The sequence below is a fragment of the Oratosquilla oratoria genome, chromosome 28 (assembly GCF_046742065.1).
Source record: "Oratosquilla oratoria isolate Oo_2021 chromosome 28, ASM4674206v1, whole genome shotgun sequence".
In the NCBI taxonomy this organism is placed as follows: domain Eukaryota; kingdom Metazoa; phylum Arthropoda; class Malacostraca; order Stomatopoda; family Squillidae; genus Oratosquilla; species Oratosquilla oratoria.
Genome location: NC_134804.1, coordinates 745,639 through 757,768, shown reverse-complemented (window position 1 = coordinate 757,768; position 12,130 = coordinate 745,639). Strand labels below are relative to the sequence as shown.

General features: G+C 39.5%; 1 protein-coding gene across 21 annotated transcripts in view; it reads left to right on the top strand.

Moving 5' to 3' along the window:
- LOC143040212 (uncharacterized) overlaps positions 1-12,130 on the top strand; it is a 317,769-nt gene that overhangs the window by 141,833 nt on the left and 163,806 nt on the right. For 3 of the 21 annotated variants that reach the window (XR_012967701.1, XM_076210883.1, XM_076210895.1), the window contains one exon: positions 1,212-1,365. The exons of the other annotated variants lie outside the window; for them this stretch is intronic. The gene's annotated coding sequence lies outside the window, so the exon portion shown is untranslated. The remainder of the gene's footprint in view (positions 1-1,211; positions 1,366-12,130) is intronic. 21 annotated transcript variants of the gene reach the window in all.

Genomic DNA, 12,130 nt, shown 5'->3' with positions numbered 1-12,130 from the left:
AGGCCGAGGTTGTTTATAAGTGGAACAAGGGTGCCAGTGTGGCCGTGTTTGGGGGTTATAAATCACCTACCCCTCCATCCCCCTCCCCCCAAACACACCTCGCACACCGAGTAAACGGCTTTGGACGGCTAGACCTCCTCCTCCTCCTCCCTGCTCTCCCCTCACCTAGTCTCCTCCTCCCCCTCCTCCCTGCTCCTCCCTCTTTCGTATCCTTCTCTTTCTGATCTTATTTCCTTCTCTTTCTTATCCTTCCGATTTAATTCCCGATCTTTTAACCATCCTGACTTTAATGCTCATCGTGGTAAAGGCAGAAAGGATAAACCTGGTACAGAGAAGAAATCTTAAATGACTTGTTTAAATCCCTGAGTGGGGCCAAAGTGTTGTTGCGAGTACATGTGTTTAAGTGCTTTTTGTTAATGAGTTTGTAATCGGTGCCGTGAATAGTGTATACTCGTGAAAATTTACAATATGGCGCCAGGGATGACCGATATGCTTTTAGCCTTGCTGGGAGCGGTCTTGCTGATTAACGTAGCTGCAAGTGATCAACCTTCATACATTGCAGTGGGCATTCCTGGTTACCCTCTGCTCCTCTCTAACATTGGGGTGAGAGACAAGCTCTAGGATATCTTTTAACCACCATACTCTGTGTCAGTTCCTTCCCCCGCCTACCTCAACAACAGAAGTCAGAAAGTGGCATCGGATTCGATGACTAACATAGTACTGGGTTTAATTAGAGATAGAGACAGATTTATTGCCAGATTTAGGAAAAGTGGAAATCAGGAGGACTATAATGGCTTTCTGTACTATAGGAATCAGGTGAAATATTGGAAGGAAAAAGCCAAAGCTGATTATTGTTCTAAGATGGTGCACCAGAACAAACATGATCCAAGGAAGCTTTGGCAAACACTAAAGACCCTAGAAGTTCACACAAAGCCTAGTAACAAAGTAGACAGGATAGGATTCATGATAAACGGCGAGCTTAACTCTGATAGGAACACCATGGCCAACCACTTCAACACCTTTTTCACAACCATAGCCACAAAACTAGTTAAATCCCTCCCAAAGGGTTCTGGGAAGTTTGGGCTGGGGTACGTTCAGGAGTACTACAATTCTAGGACCGCTACTGTTCCTGGTCTATATGAACGACATGCCAGGTACAGTGAACTGTAAGTTACCGCTATTTGCAGACGACTCCGCTCTAATTGTTTCAGGTAGGGACCCAGTTGAAGTAGAGGAGAAACTGAGTGTCGAACTGTCATCGGTCCAGGAGTGGCTCATAGATAATAGGCTGTCTTTACACCTCGGTAAAACGGAAAGTATTGTCTTCACATCAAATCCAACCTCAGGAAACACAGCAATGTACAGGTCAGATGTAGGGTTAATGTCTTGGAGTCAAAACAAGAGGTAACCTATCTTGTAATACCCTTAGATCAGTCCCTCTCAGGGAATGCCATAATGGATAAGATTGTATCCAAGTGTTCACATAAAGTCAAATTTTTGTACAGAAAAGCCAGAAATTTTGATCTGGAAACAAAGAAGCTTCTGGTCTCAGCCTTGTTACAACATCACTTTGATTACGCTTGTAGCTCTTGAGCAGAAAAAACCACTCCCGGGTACAGATTACACAAAATAAGATAATTAGATTCATACTAAATATACCTGAACGTAGTCATATTGGTATTGAAGAATTTAGCAGAGTAGGATTGTTACATACATACATACATATACCAGCACTTTTTTCCCCCTTACCAGGGGGGTAGCCAAAAAGGACAAGGCACAAAAACATTCCCACCCATTTCATCCCCGTAAACACTCCACACCCCTCCACCCTCCCTCCCATCTTAGCACCTCCTAGATGACGGGTCATCCCTGCACCCTGTCCACTGCCCTGGGTCAGAAGCAGTGTCGCAGGGCACAGCACATCCACAGCAAGGCCGCTTCATTAAATCGGCGACCCCCCCTCTCTGTCCCCCCATATAAAGGAGAGGACGGGGAGAAATCCCTTCGGGCTGCGTCAAAAATTTTTGCTCACACACACTACCTCACCCACATTCCCCCGTCCAATCCACCTCATGCATCACAACATTTTCCATATACAACCATTCTCCATTCACCCCTGTCTTCTGTCCTCTCCCGTCCTTCCTCAACCAACATTCCCCTCTTCCCCAAAGCCCCCTTCACCCCATTCATCCATCTCATCCTAGGATGTCCCCTCATGTAGTAGGATTGTTACCTGTAAAATATCGTGTCCAGCAGCTGAAACTAAACCAGGTTTACAATGTCGTTCATAATTCTGCTCCCTCATATGTGAGCTGTAATTTTACATTATCGGCTGAGAACCAAACCCGGAACAGTCAAGAGTCTCTTATTGTACCTCATGCAGGTCCCTTCACCAAAAACAGTTTTCACTTCACAGATGCTCAACTATGGAACTCTTTACCTGTGTCCATTAAGAAGTCAAATAGCAAGGTTACCTTCAAGAAAAAAGTCAAGGGTTACTATATGTCTCAGCTATGGACAGAGAACAGCCTTGATTTTGTGTACTACTAGCTTAGTGAGGGTTACCTGATTCCATGAGTAATACCATCCAAATCTGCATTCACTCATAACTGTTCTGACCTTCCCCCCCTTTTTTTTGTTCTTCAGAAGTTTAGTATAGTATAACAATGATTGATGTTTACAAATTGGTTTCCACCCTTGTTTTGCCAGTCATAATATGGTATATGTCTCAGGTAGGGTCCAACAACAGTTATGATCTGACCTTTTTCCTCGTTCTCCTTGTTGTTTTACTCATTCGAGTACTGGTCCCCTGGTGCTTCAGGTTATAATGTACTACTCCCTAGTGCTCATACTAATTGCCCACTCCGTCCTGAGATTCAGGTTAAATGTTAGATTTAATTAATAGGTGACCCTAGCTGCAGTGTAGCATTCACTATAACTACATGTTGCTACAGATGTAGAATATTGTAGTATATCATTAATGGTACTACACTGATATAGTACTCACTCCTACATGTTGATACAGCTGTAGAATAATGCAGTATATCATTAATGGTACTACTCTGATATAGTACTCACTCATACTGTTTTGTTACAGTTTAACATTATTTTGTTGTTCCTTTGCTTAATGCAATATTCCTTTTTATGATGGTGCTCAAATTTTTGGTCTCAATATTCCTATGTGTACAAACATTTTAGTAATATTAGCAAAACTATAACAATGTTTATGTGTCATATGTGTTCTGACTGGTATTACTCATGATTGTCTCTGGTCCCCTTAACCCCCTACATATGTTGTCAGTGTGACTTAGTGTAGAATAACAATCTGATGAGGACCACAATGGAAATAAGCGTACATGCTTTTTGTGTTATCCTCGGCAATTTGCATTTATTATTCCGAACTATGTATTCTTGTCATTATTTGTACTTCATGTACATTGATTCATTGCCAAATAAAATCTATCTATCTATCTATCTGTCTCTTTTATCTTTAGCATTGCTACACTTTTTGTTATACCAGTACTTTAAGTACTCCCTTTTCTGTTTCTGTTTTGGCACATGTTTATCTGTTTCCTCTTTATATATTTCTTTAAAATTTTTCCATTTCTCTTTCATCTTTGTTTCATCACTTGCAATTTTTTTCCAACAGGCATTTTGAATTTTTTCTAAGTTTTACAAAGTCAGTTTTGTTGTACATTAATCTTCCTTCTATATTTTTCTCGTTCCTTCTCACAAAATTTTGTTCCTTAAGCTTGATCTCTATTAGTATGTGGTTACTCTTTCCAATTAGTGAATTATAGTTTATTTCTTCCACAATTTCAGGCTCAGAGGTGAATATCAAATCTAGTCTCGATGGTTCTTCATTTTGTCTATATCTAATATTTTCTTTAACCCATTGAGTTAATGTGTAATCAATGGTCATATCCAGTAGGATGTTGCCCCAGAGTTCCTCTCCACCTCCCATTGTCAATTCTTCCCAATTTATTTCCTTTGCATTAAAGTCACCCATAATTACTATATTTTCTCCATATTTCAGTGTCTCAGTTAATTCATTCTTTGTGTCTTCCAGTAATTTTGAGTGTTCTCTGTCAGTCCAAGTCTTAGTTTTTGGTGGCACATGTACAACTATAAACTTTCTACTTTTCATACTGCTATTTTCAACTTTAATTGTGATTATTTCCACATTGTCTTTTTCTTCTGTTGCCTTTATTACATTTAGGTTCTTTCTAGTCAATAGCATAACTCCTCCCCCTGATTTTCCATACTATTTTTTTATCAAAGGTATAAACCTTGTCCCACCATACTTGATTGAATGAGACCTTTCATTTTTGTCTCCACAATTCACATTATGTCAGGTTTCTCTATTGTCAAATAGTCAGTTCATTTATTCCTGAAATCATACTGTCCATATTTGTATATGCCACTTTTAATTTTTTCTTATCTTCTCTTTTTTGGTGTATGTTTCCATTTTTCTGATGTACCATTTTGTCAGTCTCGGATCCAGCACTCTCCAAAAAAACTAATTTTTTCCTGTCTTTGTTCTTTTCTCGTTTTTTCCTTGGCTTCACTTCTCACTGCCTTATCTTTCTCTATTTCCCCTTCATTCATTTCCTTTTTTATCCACACATTTTTGAGTTTTTCACTGTTTGCTAGTTTTGCTGCTTTTGATAGTATTTCTTCTGCTATCATTTGAGTTCTTAGTTTGATTTTCATTGGTCTGTGGGTTTTTTCTTCTGAGTATGTACCCATTCTGTGTATGTCATTGATTTCCTTATCCAGATTCTGTCCCCTGTCTTGAACCACTTTTAGTATCTCCTTTGCAATTTCTTTCTCTTCTTTTTCTCTTTGGTATTTATGTACATTGTGTTTCTCATTGACACCATAAACCAAAATGCATTTCTTTTTGTCCACTGTGTCTCTCACCCAATTTTCCTTTTCCTTGATCACTTTGATCACTGTTTCCTTTGCATTCTCTTCTACCTGCTGCAGTACTATTTCTTTGAGAGTTTTTTATTTTTACATTACCTTTTCCAGTGATTTTTTATTTCATTCAGATCAGTCTCTGCATTGATTCTTCCATCTTTTTAGTTACTGCTTGTAATTGTTCTTTAACCTCTTTCTTCAGTTCTTCATTTGTATTTCTAACCTCATTTTCCTTTCTTTCATTTTCTCCTTTTATTGCACTGTATTTGGTGTCTCCTCTATCACCTTCCTTGGTCACACAGAATTGCTCCCCTCCAAGACAAATGTGAGTCTATCAACAGTTTCCTGAAGCCTACCACACAGCACCACAGCCCTGTAAATGTGGTCAATCCATCACCTTAGTTTGAACACCGAAAACGGAAGACGCCTTTACAGCAGCCAAAGAAGCTCCCAGACCCAGATGCCGACATTTCAATCACCACAGATGCTTCCAGCATTGGCATTGGTACAGTCCCTCAACAGCACGTTCACGGTGGTTGGAAACCCCTTACCTTTTTCTCTAAGAAATTCAACAAGGCAGAAGCCAAATACAGCACTTAAATTTCACATTTACACTGACCACAAACCCCTCACTACCACGTTTCTCAACAACAAATCTTCCTGCTCCCCACAACAGCTGCATCACACTGATTTTATCTCACAGTTCACAACGGACCTCCACTATATCAAAAGTACTGACAACACTCCAGCGGATGGATGCCCTTTCTCACAACATATCTGCCATTGCTGCCGACCAGACAGCCAATCCAAAACTGCAAGAATTGTTGAACAACCCTGCATTCCAGTTCAAGAAGATCCTACTCAGGCACAGATTTGCACATCTACGCTAATGTTTCTACCGAAACCAGCTGTCCCTTTCTTCCAAAGGATCATCGCCAACACTTCCATAAACTACACAACCTCTCTCACCCTGGTATCCAAGCCATCCAAAAGATAATGACATCATGTTTCATATGGTCTAACATCAATAAGGACATCAAACAGTGGTATTACTTCACACACACTCTCCAGCTGCAACCCTCACTCCAGTCTCTTCAAGATTTGAACATGTGTATATTGATCTTGTTGGTCCACTGCCATTCTCAAACGGTTACTGTTACATACTCACCAGTGTCAACCGTTTCACCCATTGCCCTGAAACTGTCCCCTTGGCTGACATTAGTACAGAATCCCTTGCTCACGTTTTCCTCAACACCTGGATCTCCAGATTCAGTGTTCCTCTCAGCCTCACCTCCAACCATGGTGGACAGTTTGACTAAAATGTGTGGAACAAATTGATGAACATTCTAGGCACCCAGCGCATCAGAATTGCAAGTTACCACTCGCAAGCTAATGGTACCATGGAACGATTTCATCGTCAACTGAAAGCTTCTTTAACAGCCTCAGCCCAACATTACCACTGGTCGCAAGCCCTTCCTCTTGCCCTTCTGGGCATATGTACATCCTTTAAAGAAGACCTGCAACATTCTTCTACCTAACTCGTCTACAGAACTACCCTCAAGCTACCTGGTCAACTCTTGTCCCCTGCCCCTAACTCTATTTCATGTCATCTTCAAGACTACATTGCAAAACTGACAGACCACATGCATTCTCTTCAACTGGTGCAAACCTCATACTCCATCTTTCAAGACTTTTGTTAGTCAAGATCTCAACACATGTTCATCAGAATTTATGCCATGAAGAAACCGCTACAACAACCTTACCAAGGTCCCTTCAAGGTACTATGCAGAACTAGGAAAACGAGTACCATAGAGAAGAACAGTATGCCGGAAATCGTCAACATTGATCATGTCTCTTTGCAAGCATTGTTGCAGGGGCAGCAGTGAAACAGATTGTACGGTTCGTGGGTTTATTAATCAGTAGGTTATGCGTTCAGAGGGGGCACGTCAAGTACCCAAGAGGTCTCTAGAGCAACTGCCCATGGGCGAAGGTGCTAGGTACTGTAAACACACATAAATGAAGAGTCTTGTTATATGTATGAATGGGGCCTTATGGTGGAAAGCGTCTGGGGGTCGGGCACGCTGCACTCTACCCTTGCACTAGTGTAAATTAGTCCTATGCCCAATACACTATACCACAGTGTCAAGCCGGCCTATCTGCTCCATGAGGACATGAACATACCTCACACCAAGGTAGCAGATACTTCACTTGCCACCAAGACTCACATATGGAAAGTTTTGTTCCTACTACCTCATCACTAGGGGAGGTGGATAATGTAGCGAGGTCATGCCTTGAAGCTTTGTTCTCCCATGAATACTCATACCATAGTCATTTTCTTTATTATTATTGTCACATTGCTAGAAATTATGTCACACACACACACACACACACACACACACACACACACACACACACACATAGACAAAAACAAGAAATCTCCCCTCATGAATGAGTTTACAGCATCACTAAAGGAAATATCAGAACATTTATCAAGGCTGGATGTTAGAAAATCACATGGCCCGGACGGTATTGCAAATTGGATTCTAAAGGAGTGCAAAGAAGAACTAACAGACAAAATACACATCTTAATAAACAGCTCACTCAAAGAAGGAAAGATACCCGAGGACTGGAAAAATGCTAACATTGTACCAATACACAAAGGAGGAAACAAAGAAGAACCCACCAACTATAGGCCAGTATCACTAACAAGCACCATTGCCAAAATTTGTGAGAAAATAATCAAGAATAGATGGGTAAAACATCTGGAAGACAATGACATATTAAACCCAAGACAATTCGGATTCAGACAAGGAAGATCATGCTCCACAAACTTAATATGCTTTTACTCAAGACTAATAGACATAGTGCAAGAAAGAAATGGATGGGCTGATTGTGCATTCCTAGACTTGCAAAAAGCCTTTGACAAAGTACCACACAGAAAACTACTAAAAAAAATTGGAACACATAGGAGGAATACAGGGAAACCTACTAAAATGGATAGAGGACTTTCTGACTGGTAGAAAGATGAGAGTAGTGCTCAGAGAAAAATATTCAGACTGGAAAGAGGTGATCAGTGGAGTACCGCAAGGATCTGTGCTGGCACCAATAATGTTTGCTATCTATATGAATGACATGGATGAGGACGTGAACTGCTACATGAGCTTCTTTGCCGATGACGCCAAACTGCTAAGGAAAATAGAAACTGATGAGGACTGTGAAGCACTGCAAGAAGACCTAAATAGGGTATGGAACTGGAGTCAGAAATGGGAAGTGGACTTTAATACTAAGAAGTGTAGCATAATGGAGTTTGGAAAAAGCAAAAACAGAATATCAGGAAAATATACAATTGGAACCAAAGAAGTAAAGAAAGTAGGATCCGAAAAAGATTTGGGAGTAATTATCACGAACGACTTGTCCTATGATATACAGATTAACAAAATTGTCGGGGAGACTTACAACTTGCTAAGATCAATAAAAGTGGCGTTTACATACTTGGACGAAGACATGATGAAAAAAATATTGGTTACATTGATAAGGCCTAGATTAGAGTATGCAGCGACATTGTGGTCCCCCAGTACCAAAAAGAATATAAAGAAAATAGAAAGAATCCAAAGAGCAGCTACAAAAATGGCACCTGCACTTGCAAACCTATCATACGAAGAGAGATTGGCTAAACTGGAGTTACCGACACTGGAGCAAAGAAGAGAGAGAGGTGACCTATTGACCATCTACAGAATCATGAAAGGCACAGAGGTACTCGATAGTGAGAACTTACTTAACTGGGACAAAAGAAACACAAGAGGACATGGAAAGAAAATAAAAAAACATAGCTATAGAAGAGAACTGAAGAAAAACAGTTTTCCTCATAGAGTTTTGGACACTTGGAACAAACTGGACAATGAAATAGTGTGCGCAAAAACCATTCATGAGTTTAAAAACAAACTAGACACTGCAAGATACAAAGGCGGGACAACACGAGCATAGCTCCCCTTCCCGCAAAATACAACTAGGTAAATACAACTAGGTAAATACACACATATTGCCACCTACACTCTCAAAACTATCATATGAAGAGAGACTAGCAAAACTTGAACTACAGACACTAGAGCAAAGAAGAGAGAGAGGAGATTTGATAGCTATTTACAGAATCATGAAAGGCATAGAAATTACTGATAGAGAGAATCTGATAAAATGGGATGACAGAAATACAAGAGGACATGGAAAGAAAATAAAAAAAGACAGCTATAGAAGAGACCTGAAAAAAAACAGCTTTCCTCACAGAGTAATAGACAGTTGGAACAAGTTAGATGAGAAAGTGGTGTGTGCAAAAACAATACATGAATTTAAAAATAGTTTAGATAAAACGAGATATGAAAACGGGACACCACGAGCATAGCTCCCCTTCCCGTAAAATACAACTAGGTAAATACAACTAGGTAAAATACACACACACACACACACACAAATCAGCAAAGACATGACACTGGACAGACATATAAACAAAATAGTCTATGAAACCTACAACCTACTAAGGTCAATGAAAGTGGCATTTGATTACTCGGATGAAGAAATGATTAAAAAATATTAGTCACATTATTAGACCAAAACTGGAATATACAGTGACACTATGGACACCCAGTACTAAAAAGAATATAAGGAAACTAGAAAGAATACAGAGAGCAACAACAAAGTTGGCACCAGCTCTTTCCAAATTAACATACAAACAAAGATTATCGAAATTAGAACTTCCAACACTAGAGCAAAGAAGAGAAAGGTGATCTGCTGACTATATTTATAATCATGAAAGGAATGGAAATCCTTGACAGAAAAGGTTTACTAAAAAATGACAATGGAAAAACAAGAGGTCATGAAAAGAAACTCAAAAAAAGACAACTACAGAAGAGATTGGAAAAAGAATAGCTTCCACACAGCGTGCTGGATATATGGAATAACTTAGATAAAGAAACAATGTGTGCAAATACTATTCAAGATTTTAAGAAAAAAATTGATGCTGAAAGATACAAAGACGGGTCACCACGAGCATAGCTCCCTTCCCGTATAATACAACTAGGTAAATACACACACACACACACACACACACAAGATGTTCGGAGAAACCTACAACTTATTGAGAGCAATCAAAGTGGCATTTACCTATATGGACGAAGAAATGATAAGGAAAATACTTACTACACTAATAAGACCAAAACTCGAGTACGCAGCATCACTTTGGACACCCAGTACCAAAAAGAATATTAAGAAACTAGAAAGATTACAAAGAGCGACAACAAAACTAGCACCTACACTCGCCAAACTAACATATGAGCAAAGACTATCCAAATTGAACCTACCAACTCTGGAACAAAGAAGAGAAAGAGGAGATTTGCTAACTATCTACAGAATAATAAGAACATAAGAAATAAAGGAGACTGCAAAAGACCATAAGGCCTACACTAGGCAGCTCCGTATCCATCACCACCTGTCGTCCCCATCCATAAAGTTGTCTAATCGTTTTTTAAAACAACTGATAGTTTCAGCGCTTACTACGTGGTTACTAAGTTTATTCCATTCATCGACCAGGAATGGAAGTTTTAGACAGGAACGACCTATTAATGTGGGACAACGGTAAAACAAGAGGACACGGAAAAAATTGAAAAAGGATAGTTATAGAAAAAACTTGAAAAGGAACAGTTTCCCACACAGAGCAATAAATACATGGAACAAATTAGACAACAAAACAGTATGTGCTAACACTATACAAGATTTTAAGATAAAACTTGATGCGGAGAGATACAAAGACGGGTCACCACGAGCATAGCTCCCCTCCCGTATATTACAACTAGGTAAATACACACACACACAGTTTGTGCAAAAACAATACATGAATTTAAAAATAGTTTATATAAAATGAGATATGAAGACGGGACACCACGAGCATAGCTCCCCTTCCCGTAAAATACAACTAGGTAAATACACACATATATATGTAAATGTCTATATATATTAATACTATCATACTATAAAGTTTAAACTGCATTATGTAAGCCAATTTATTTGTGGTGCTATAAAATGTTGTATACCTTATTGTTCCACTGCCAAGACAGTAGGCTTATTTGTGTATCCCTCACATATTTTTAATAAATAGTTCTGAGAGAATTGGAGTTTAAATAATTCGATTCTCTCACTGAAGTGTACCTTTACCACTTTGTAATAACCAAACACTGTACCTCTTTTTTTTTTTTTAGACATTCTGTATGACCCATCCAACCCAAGTGCCTTACCTGCTCTCATTATCTTGACCTCTTCAGTATGGGCCAAAATCTCGCGGGCAGCATTAGCTGCCAGACGTACGATGTGTCGTAATAATACTCGCATCATAAAATATAGTCACCGCTTATATCGATCGTTCTCTCTTTCACCCGTGAATTTTGATAACCATAGAAAATGTGATGAAGACAGTTTAGAGAGTATGTCATTACGCAGGGGCAGCTACAATAAATATAATCAAGATGCCGATATGGCAGCCTTGCGTATCCACTTGCTCCTCATGCCGCCTACGTATGCGGCACCGTATGGAAGGGGTTAACTGCCTTCACCTCATCTTTCCTTATTTCTCCATTTTCCTCATTGTCATTTTCTTTGCACTTCCCACTGCAACTACCTTTCCTTCCTTATCCTCCTTCACATATAGCAACACCCTAAAATACTCAGCCCATCTTTCTCTTACATATCTTCCATTATCATTTCTCCATCTGCACCTTTTACATTTTCTTTATTTGATGCACCTTCTCTTCCTCTTTTAAATTCTTTCCAGAACATCTTTTTATTACTTCCAAAAATTTCTGTCATACTCTAACCCCATTTCACATCTGCTCTCCTCTTTGCCTCCTTTATCTTATGCTTTACTTGTCCTCTCTTTTATACCTCTCATATGATTCTGTCATCCTATTTTGTAACCAGTCTGTGAGTGTTCATTTTTTCTCTTCTACAACCTTCTTTGTTTCCTCATCCCACCACTCACTACCCATCCTCCTTGTTCCACACACCATCTTTGCACACCTTATGACTCCTTGAACCATCCCCATTCCTCCTCCACTCCAAGTTCTACTCAATTCTTCACTCCCTCCCACTCATTTCTCAGCTTCTTGTACTCCTTTTCCTCTTCTTTCTCATTTAAGCAGTTTACTTTCAGTATTTCCCTATTTTA